The following is a 10,437-nucleotide window of genomic DNA, read 5'->3' on the forward strand; positions in this document are numbered from 1 at the left end:
CCTTCGTAACTTCCTTTGAATAGAATATTTGGAACACCATCAGGAGTTGTTTCTACCTCTAGCACAATCAACAAACATCGAGAGTTCCTTCCCAAATCGTGATACCAAATGCGTTGTATTTTGCCATCTATTTGAGGAAGAACATGTCGTTCTTGAAGATCTTCATCTCGATTGTGTCATCTTGAAGGTTGTGATAATCGTAATGTCTCGTCTGACAAGCCAACAAATGAAGGTTCTTGAGTCGAATCCACTGGTTGTTGGTTCTCCATCTCCTGAGCGTCACTACTACAAAGAAGCTACCAACAAGAATTGAAAGTAGAATGTCATCTTGCCTAGATGTTGTTTCTTTTAAAAAGAAGGTTTTCATCTTGATTTTGATGGATGTCGTCGATGAAAAGCCTCCACCGCCTTTGCTGTATTTACAAGATTCTTTATTGGCTCCCATGTGCATTCACTAATACCATATCTACGCCAATTGATAAGACATTCTAATTTATTTCGGCACCGCCTTGAATCTAAGACTTCTTCTACTTCAAACTCTTCATTATTGTCCACTTCTATAGGAGGAGGTGGAGCTTGTCGTCTTTTTGGTATGTCCACTCTCTTGTATGGTTCAAGAAGAGACACGTGGAATACTGGATGGATTTTCATTGATTCCGGTAGATATAAACAATATGCAACTGGATTGATTTATACAAAAATAGAAAATGGTCCCAGCCTTCGATAGTCCAACTTGTCACAAGGACGAGTGGTCTTGATATTGCGACGAAGTAGCCATACCTTATCACCCAAGATGAATGATGGTTATTCCTTTCGATAGACATCCGCATTGACTTTTTGTTGTTCCTGAGCCTCTTTTAACTACGCCTTCATTGTTGCATGTAGCTCTGATAAATGAATTGCCAAATCTTTCGCAGCAAGATTATCAACTTTTGAAAAGTCAAAAGTATGAAGTTGTGGATGATAACCATAATTAGCAAAGAAAGGTGTTTGTTTTGTAGAAGAATGTATGATCTTATTGTAAGCAAAATCTGCCAATGGCAAAAGAGTTGTCCAATCATCTTGTTGGTAATTAATGGTACATCTTAAATATTGTTCCAAAACTTGATTAACACGCTCTGTTTGTCCATCATTTTGAGGATGGAATGTCGAAGATAGTTTTATATCCACTTTAAGAATCTTGAAAAGAGTCCGCCAAAATCATGATACAAATTGAGTTCACCTATCTGATATAATATCCTTGGGTAATCCATGATAGCGATAGATATTGTTAAGAAAGAGCTTAGCTGTTTCTTCACCTGTGATAGATTTTATACATGGTACAAAATGTGCCATCTTGGTAAAACGATCTACTATCACGAATATAGAGTCATAAGAACCTGAGATTGGAAGATCCGTGATGAAGTCCATAGAAACAGAAGACCATGGTTGTTCTGGAATGGATAATGGCTGAAGAAATCCAAAAGATCCATGACGAGGAGTTTTCGATCTTGAGCAAACATCACATGATTGTACAAAATCTTTAACTACCTTCCACATTTGAGGCCACCAAAAATCACTAGATATCACCTCCAAAGTCTTATTATATCCAAAATGTCTTGCTGTTGGGAAGTCGTGACGAGCTTGAAGAACACGTAAACATGCTTCTCCTTTTGGAACATATAGGCATCCTTTGAAATAGAGTAGATTGTTCTTGAATTCAAATTTAGAGGGATTATGAGATTTAGAAGAATTATTCTTGATATCATGAACAAGAGGGTCTGAAGACATACTTAATTGGACTTGCTTAAAAAAAGTTAAATCAACAGTCAATGTTGATTTTATTGCTCGAAGATGAAATTGCTCCGGCTTCAAGAGAACCATTCTTTTTTGCTCAAAAGGTGCATCTCCTTCTTTTGGTGCAAGATAAGAACGTCTAAACAAGGCATCAAACAAATCTTATTGTTTTCTTGGCCGATAAGTGATGATGAACTTGAATCTTGATAAAGACATGCTCCAACGAGCTTGGCGACGATTTAATATGCGTGTTGACATAAAATATTCGAGGTTCTTGTGATCCGAATATACGGTGACTGGACTGGAAGCACCTTCTAGATAATGACGCCATTCTTAAAAAGAATTCACAATTGCAAGAAGTTCTTTGTCGTGGATCTCATAATTGATTTCTGCTGCTGAGAATTTTTTTGAATGAAAGGCTACTAGATGAAGTTTGTCATCTATTTCTATTTGTGATAAAACTGCACCCAGAGCAAAGTCCAATGCATCTGTTTCTATAAAGAATGCTTTGGAAAAATCAACACGATACAAGATTGGTGCAAAAACAAATGTTGTCTTCAAAGATTCAAAAGCAACTTCCGCTTCTTAATTCCATTGGAGTTTGTCTTTACAAGTCAAACGTATAAGTGGAGTTGCAACTCAAGAGAAGTCTTTGATGAAGATCCGATAGTAGTTGGAAAATCCCAAAAAACATTGGACATCTCTTACCGTTTTTGGGATCTTCCAATCTATAATAGTTTGAACTTTCTTAGGATCTATCATAAGTCCATCATTTGAAATGATGTAACCTAAGAAATCGACTTGAGTAGTGTGGAATACACACTTTTCTATCCTGGCATAGAGTCCTGCATCTCTTAATTTTTGTAACACACGACGAACATGAAGTTCATGTTCTTCTGGATTCTTAGAATAAATCAAGATGTTGTCTAGATAACAGACCACAAAATCGTCCAAAAACTCTCGAAAAACATCATTCATTAGATGTTGAAAAGCTGCTGGTGCATTTATAAGTCCAAAAGGCATGACGTTGTATTCAAAATGTCCATATCTAGTTCGAAATGTAGTCTTCCATTCATCTCCTTCTTTGATACATACTAGATTGTATGCTCCCCAAAGATCTATTTTTGTATAGATCTTAGCTTGATTCAGCTGATCAAGAAGTCTAGATATTAAAGGTAGTGGATACCTGTTCTTGATGGTAATCTTATTGGGTCCTCGATAATCAACACACATCTACAATGATCCATCTTTTTTCTTCACAAATAGAATTGGAGCTCCTGCCGGAGATTTAAAATGGCGTATGAAATTCTTGGCTAGATTTTCTTCAATATACTCCTTAAGTTGAGCCAACTCATTTTGTGATAAATTGTAGATTGGTCTGAATGGTGGTTGTGCTCTTTCTTGAAGGTCAATTGAGCAATCATAGGGATGATGTTCCGGAAGTGTATCTGCATTCTTTTTTTCAAATACATCTTGAAATTCTTGATATTGGCTTGGAATGCCACTTGAAGTCTTTTCACCAATAGAAGCAGGTGTGGCATAAATAATATATGGTGATTCTTTCATAGCAGCATGCAAGAAAGCTTTTGCACCTATAAATACGGATTTAATTGAAGTAGACTTATGACTCTCTACTTGATTAACTACACTGTTAGTTATACTTTTAGAAAAAGTAATAGTTTGGAAAATCCAATCTATTTGAGGGTTGTATTTTTCTAATCACAATAAACTGAAAATGACTTGATTAGAGGGAGATCTAATGATATTAAGTACTACAAAACTATTATGACTATTGATTATTACTTCTATAGGAAGGATTTCATGAATAATATCTCCAGAAGACAATAGATGACCATCTATGACTTCTACATGAACAGGTTTAGTTTTCTTTACTAAAGATATGCTATGTCTTTTAGTAAATTCCTCATCTAAAAAACACGCTGAGGCTCTTGAATCTAACAAGGCAAAGACTTTGTAATGTTTAGGTCCTAAAATAACATTTAATGTAAAATAAGGAGAGGGCTTTGAAGAGAGAATAGGACCTTTACTAGATGTTGTGCAAGGTTCTAGCCGCACGGTCCCTATTGTAGCTGGACAAACTCGTTTTCTGACATATTGGCTTCTTTCACAGCCATACTCCTCATTTTGTGATTGCGTCGTTTCTTTGGACAATGTTGAGCAGTGTGCTTTGATTCTCCACAATATAAACATAATCCTTCTTGACAATGACGAGTCTTTTCTTGCTCAGTAAGAGGTTTGAAACGTACTGCATCAATTTGCATATCTTCTACTTCAGAATATATGTGTTGAAGAGGTGTTGGTGTTGCCATTGAATTATACTAACATTGAGGTCCACTTGTACGGTTCTCAGATCGGAATTCAAAAAGGCAATTGTGGCACTTCACAGCAAAGTCAATTGCTTGACTCAATGTTTGAGGATCAGGTAAGTTGAGCATTAATTTTTTTACCTCATATTGTAATCCGTAGAGAAATTGGCTAATAAATGCAACAACATTCCACTTGATATCAGTTGTAAGTTGTCAAAATTGTGAAGCATATAATGTTACTAATCGATTGTTTTGTCGTAAAATACGGATCTTATTGGTTGCAACATGAATTACATCATGTTCTCCATACATGGATCGAAACTGTGCCAGAAAAGCCTCTAGATTATCCAATATTGGATCTCGTCGTTCAAGAAAAGATGAAAACCACGATAGTGTTGAACCTGAAAGAAGTGTACCAATGAATCTAACTTGCGATCCTAGAGTTGGATAGGTTTGGGATTGAAGTTCAATCACAAGTTGCACTTGATTGATAAATCCTCGAAACTTGGATCTGGTGCCATCAAACTTCTCGGGTAGGGCAATTCTTGGTTCTCTAACATTTAAAGGATATTCCACTATAGGAAAAAGGACATGGTTTGGTGCAGATGTTGAAGCAGATCCAACCATTTCTATATCTTCACTTCTTGCCAATCTTGTTGCTCCTTGTGGTGGTAAATTGAGTTGATGCATCGCAAGCATTAACTCCCTCAATTGCTCTTGCATTTGTGCCATTGCACTCTTCATTTCAAAAAGTTCTGCCATGATAACACTTAGAAGAGAGAAGATGTCTAATATCGCTCAAGACAAATAGAAGAGAGGACTTGAGAACAAAGAAAATACTAAGGACAATATCAGTTTAGAAGAGGGGAATCCGTAACTTCTAATATGCTTATATCTTATCAAGAAAAAGGGGTAATCCACTCTTAATTAAGATTAGACAAAACTCTGATATTGTAAGTGTACTCTTGTCAATCTGTCAAGGACAAGAACTCGATGAAAAAATAATTCAGACAAGTGAGCCTTCACTCAAAGAGAGGTAACAAAATATATATAAATGAGTATGTATATTGAAATAGAAACTGGAATGGATATTGCCAAAAGACAAGAAAACTAGAGACCCTTGAAACTAGACTAGAAGTAAGAAAGGAGTTGACAAGAGTGAAGAAGCCTTTACTCTTGTCTCTATATATACTATCTAACTAGGGGCTACATGGCGACGTTCTATACAACCTCCAATATGTGTTGACTTTGTAGGACACATGCCTTGACTTACAAGACAAGTTTTTCTACATGTGGGCCACATAGTTAGCTTGGTCTTCAAGCTAACGACATGTGTGGCACATGGCCAACTTGTTGACCACGTTTCTAATCCAAAAAATCAATTAAAGATACCTATGAAGTCAAAGCAGCGTCTATTAAGCTTCTATGAAGCTTCCATATTAAATAATATAGAATTAACTTACTTTTACCTACTTTTACATACTTCTACCTATTTATATATGTCATTACTAGCTTACATGATTATGTCCGTGACAAGACCTTTGAAACTAGACTAACAAAAAGAAAAGAATTGATAAGAGTGAGAAAGACTTTTTTTTTACTTCTACATATACTATCTACCTAAGAGCTACGTGGTGATATTTTTTCGTGGATCTCTGAAAAATATCTAATTTACAAAACATGTATCTTAATTTTTAAAGTAAGTTTTTTATGTATGTGCCACATGATTAGCTTATACAATAAGCTACCAACACAAGTGATACATGGCTAATTTATTAGCCAAGTTTCTAACTTATTAATCACTTATAAATAAGTATACATGTGAAATTGCATCTATGAAGGTTTTAAGAATCTTTTCAATAAAATATTATTAAATTAATTTTTTATTATTTATTTCTATTAATTTATACTATTTTAGATAATTATTAGAATAAATATATATATATCAGTGACATCAAGCATTGAATCTCCAAATACCTTCAATCTTCAAACCCTCAAATACCTTCAACTTTCAAATTCCATGTAAATCATTAAATGATCTTATTAATTGTTTTAGAATAAAAATATATATTTAGAATACCAAATTAAAATTATTAGGAGAAGATTAGTTTAGAAGATTTTAAATAAAGTAAAATTAGTGTTAGTACAATAAATTTTTAATTATAGTAATTTAGAAGATATATAAGTCCTAAAGGTTTAAAATTAAATTCTTTCTTATAAAAAAATTACATTGTTATTCATTTTTAGTTCTTAGTTCATTTATTTATTTATATTAATTTTTTTTCTTTTTTCTTTTTTCTTCTATCTTTCGTTGGATAGATTTAAGCTTGTGTCCTTAAAAAAAATACTAACTTTTAGTATTTTTTTAACTTCTTAGAAATATTAAAATCTCTAAAGAATTATAATTTCTTAAAGCCTATAATCTTTTAAAAAATATGAAGTTTAACTTAGTGTTTTAACTTCTATAAGTTCTTTGATAAAATTATAACACCAATTAATAACTAACTTTTAGACATTTAAGTAGTTAATTAGCTTTGGATTATAATTCTTTAAAATTACATAAATATTATATTTTTTCATGTATTTGGACTAAAATAGAGTTATTTTCGATTAAATGTATTTTGAATACAATAGTAGCATTAATTTTTCCAAAAACATATTTATTGGATAGTTATAAGGGCTTCAAATCTTAAAATCGGATATAGATTTTTGAAGCTTTGTAAACTATAGATCTTAATTAGGTTCATGGAATCTCAATAGTGGAGATATAGCAACCATTCTTAGGACTTCAAAAACTTGTATAAAAGGATTGAACAACCAAGATCTTTTTTCTTCATCTTCTTTTTGTTGATAAATACAGCCATGCCAATTTTTTCCTAGGTTTTATAAGCTGTAAAGCATTAAGAGTTATTTTTCTAGAGTTGATAAAGTATATTTTTTAAAAAGCTAAGAATTAATTATATTAGAGCCAAGGCATAGTAGAAGTAATGATTCTTGTGGCAGAGAATTTGTTATCTCCAAATTCAGGTGGCAAAGTAAAAGCACCATTTTAGAAGATAAAATTAAGAAGATTGAGGTAGTTCAAGGGCTCAAATTTTGAAAGTAAGTGCCATTTTGAGTTAAAATTTCAACAAGCTTAGATTTACTAAAGAATAATCAAGGACAAAGTTGTTGTCATATTATAAGTTGTTTTGTTTGGAAATGCATTGGGCATGTGCTTATAGAAGGTGAAGTTGTATTTTATAAGTATTTAAAAAATCCTAATAGGTTTCATCTATATAAAAAGAATGTAATTCGAATTTCAATTCAAAAGTGCTTAAAGCCAATGTAAAGTGCTCAAAAATATTCTTTTTAGTAACCTCAATTATACACAAACTCCAATTGCCTTGTTAATTTCATAATTAGGAAATTTTGATTTCTCTTTGCAAGTCCTAATGGTAATCAATGAACTTTAGCAAGTTATAATTTCTAATTTGACTATCCACTTGATGAAAAATTTTACATATTAATACTACTATAAATCTTCTATATGCTCAAAAAAACATTTAGTCCAATCCAACTCATAAATTGTGAAAAAACATCCAAAAATAATACATATGTCACTTGACCACCAACTCAAAAGTTGATGCAAATATTCTAGTAGCAATTTCTTGTTCTTCAATAATTAACTTCAGCTCAAAATTGGTATATAGCTTAATCTTTAAGTCTTCTAATAGCACACCAAATTTTACCTTCTTTCAACTAATAGAACTTTAGATATCATAGAAATTATATCTAATCTCAAATTGCTAATTCTTAATATCTTCTTGTATCAAAAACTTGATGTCTTTTAATTATACTATTAGATTAATAATTTTTTTTTTATACACTTAATGTATCTAATCAACCAAGCACTGTCAAATTTTGAACTATAGATGTGATACCAATTGCACAAACTAATTAAGAGTACTAGTTTTAATTGTATTGCATAAATCCAAAGTCACCAATACAAACTTTAATTTTAAATAACAAATGCAAAGTCATCTTAAATCCTATGAAAATAAGCCTTATGCTTTTGAAACAAACTTAAAGCCAGATCTCCAATCTTAATTTCCAATCTCCAAATGCCTCCATATTTTGCCCTAGGTGGTCGGTTTAGTCACTAGAGGTCTGATTTCAATCTTGTCCTACAAATGGTCAATCCTTAGTTATCAATCCAACCTATCGAAGGAATTTTTTAGTCCAATCCTACCCTCAACTTAACTCTAGTGTCAACCATATTAATTATTTACCTCTTCTATCTTATTTTTATTAATTTATGGCCTTTTTAAGGCAATAAAAGAGTTTCTATAGCCTAGAAGGTAAAATTACTAACTAACATTTATTCTACTAGCTATTAAGAGAAAAAAATAAATTAAGAATCTTTTATAAAAGCCATGTTGAAATTTTATGAATTATCATTAAATCAAGAAAATTAAATATTAATTAAAAATCCATTTTTGATTATATTTTCATCATATAGTCATATCACAATATGAGACTATAGAGTTTAATTTTGTGAAAAGAGGTTTGTTGCGTTGCCAAATTGAAGCATCAATTTTGAGGGGTAATATTAGAGTCACTCAATTAAATTTGAAGGTAAAATTTAGAAAGTGGATGTGTCTTTAAGTCTTCTTTCTAATAATACTAATTAGATTTAATTTGAAGCTTGCAATTAGCTATGATATATTCTATTATGAAGGTGAATACAACACTAGATTTAGAAATGCCAACTATCTTTGATTCTTATTTGGATAATATTATAACTCCATTAATTCACTATTATGGATGAATATTTTTATTGGAACTTAATAATGAAATTAAATCCTATTGGATGAAATATTTTATGGATGAAAATAAGTCAAATTGGATGAATTTCGGTGAATAAAAATTTATTTTAAGTTGATGAATTTTTATTTTCAGATGAAAAATCATTTGAAAATAAGAAATGATTTTTGGATGAATTTTTAAAATTTTGATGATAATTAATATTAAAAAATTAAAATAAAAATCATATATATATTTTTTTCAAGTGTGTAGTCTTTTGAATTTTTTAAGTGGTTGTATTATGGTACTATGAATGTAAGAATGTGCCATTTGATCAATTAAAAAGCTTAGTGATTTTTAAATAAGAAATAAGAGGTTTTTTTAGCTAATTAATTCATAATTAAGTAATAGTTGTGAGTTAAAAAAAAAAACTTCTTATTAGAGGGTTTTATCTAACTTACAATTGAAGAGTTATTGAAAGTATTGAATATAAATCAAATGCTAATAGGATTTTTTTTAGAAAAAATAGATAATTAAAATTATTATGAATTAAATTAGACTTCCAATTAATAAAAGTTTACTCTAATTCATACACTCAAACTTCCAAATCTTGTTGCATTTTAATTGCAAATATGTTATCTCTACTTAAAACTTTTAAAAATTCACAAGAAGAAATATTGCTCTCTACGAAAGCATTTTTTCACATCTAAGGCCATGCTTTTACAAAGATATGTTGTGATCTTCTTTGAAAGAAGATTGTATTGAAATGTAACTATGGATGAAAATATAATCTATTATAGAGCTTAATAGATGTATAACAAATTTGTAAAGGATCCATGCAAAAGATTAATTATTTGTTTCAATTCAATAGATGCTTATGTAAGTCAGACAAGCTTTGGTATATTATTGTCACCAAAAATAAGTGCAACCACAACCTTTCTTGTGACATTATTAGAAATCTTGATACACACCTTTTTGAGCTTGATTAGCATAAATCAATGCAAAAAATGGGTGCTCCTAGCATTGCTCCAAATGTCATCTTGTTCACTCTAAGACAAAGCAATCTAAGCATATAGGCAATAGCAAAGACTATTCATAATAAGAAAGTACACATTTAAAAATTTTAACTTGATAATTATTCACATATCTTTATTCTCATGAATCAACTTCTACTTTGACTACTATATTAATAATGATGATAGTATAACATACATGTTTATTATATGCCCTAGTGATGGACTACATCTACAAGATCAATCAATTTTGTATGATAATGCTCCATATCATTGGTATAACAACTTTCAATACCTTCTTCATTGTTGAAGTTGCCTTTATATGAAAAGAAAGCAAAAGCTACTACTAATGGATACTTTAACAACTCACAAGTGTTTATAAAGAAATCAAGCCAATAACCATCACAGTCAATTGTAAACTAGATCTTATAAATGTACTACCAATTACCTTTCTTGATGCCACATTGCTTCTATATATTTGGCATATTCAAAAGAATATTCTTACAAATTACAAGAAGTATTTTAGGACAAACAAA

This window comes from Physcomitrium patens, chromosome 16 (genome assembly GCF_059467195.1).
Source record: "Physcomitrium patens ecotype Gransden chromosome 16, ASM5946719v1, whole genome shotgun sequence".
Lineage (NCBI taxonomy): Eukaryota > Viridiplantae > Streptophyta > Bryopsida > Funariales > Funariaceae > Physcomitrium > Physcomitrium patens.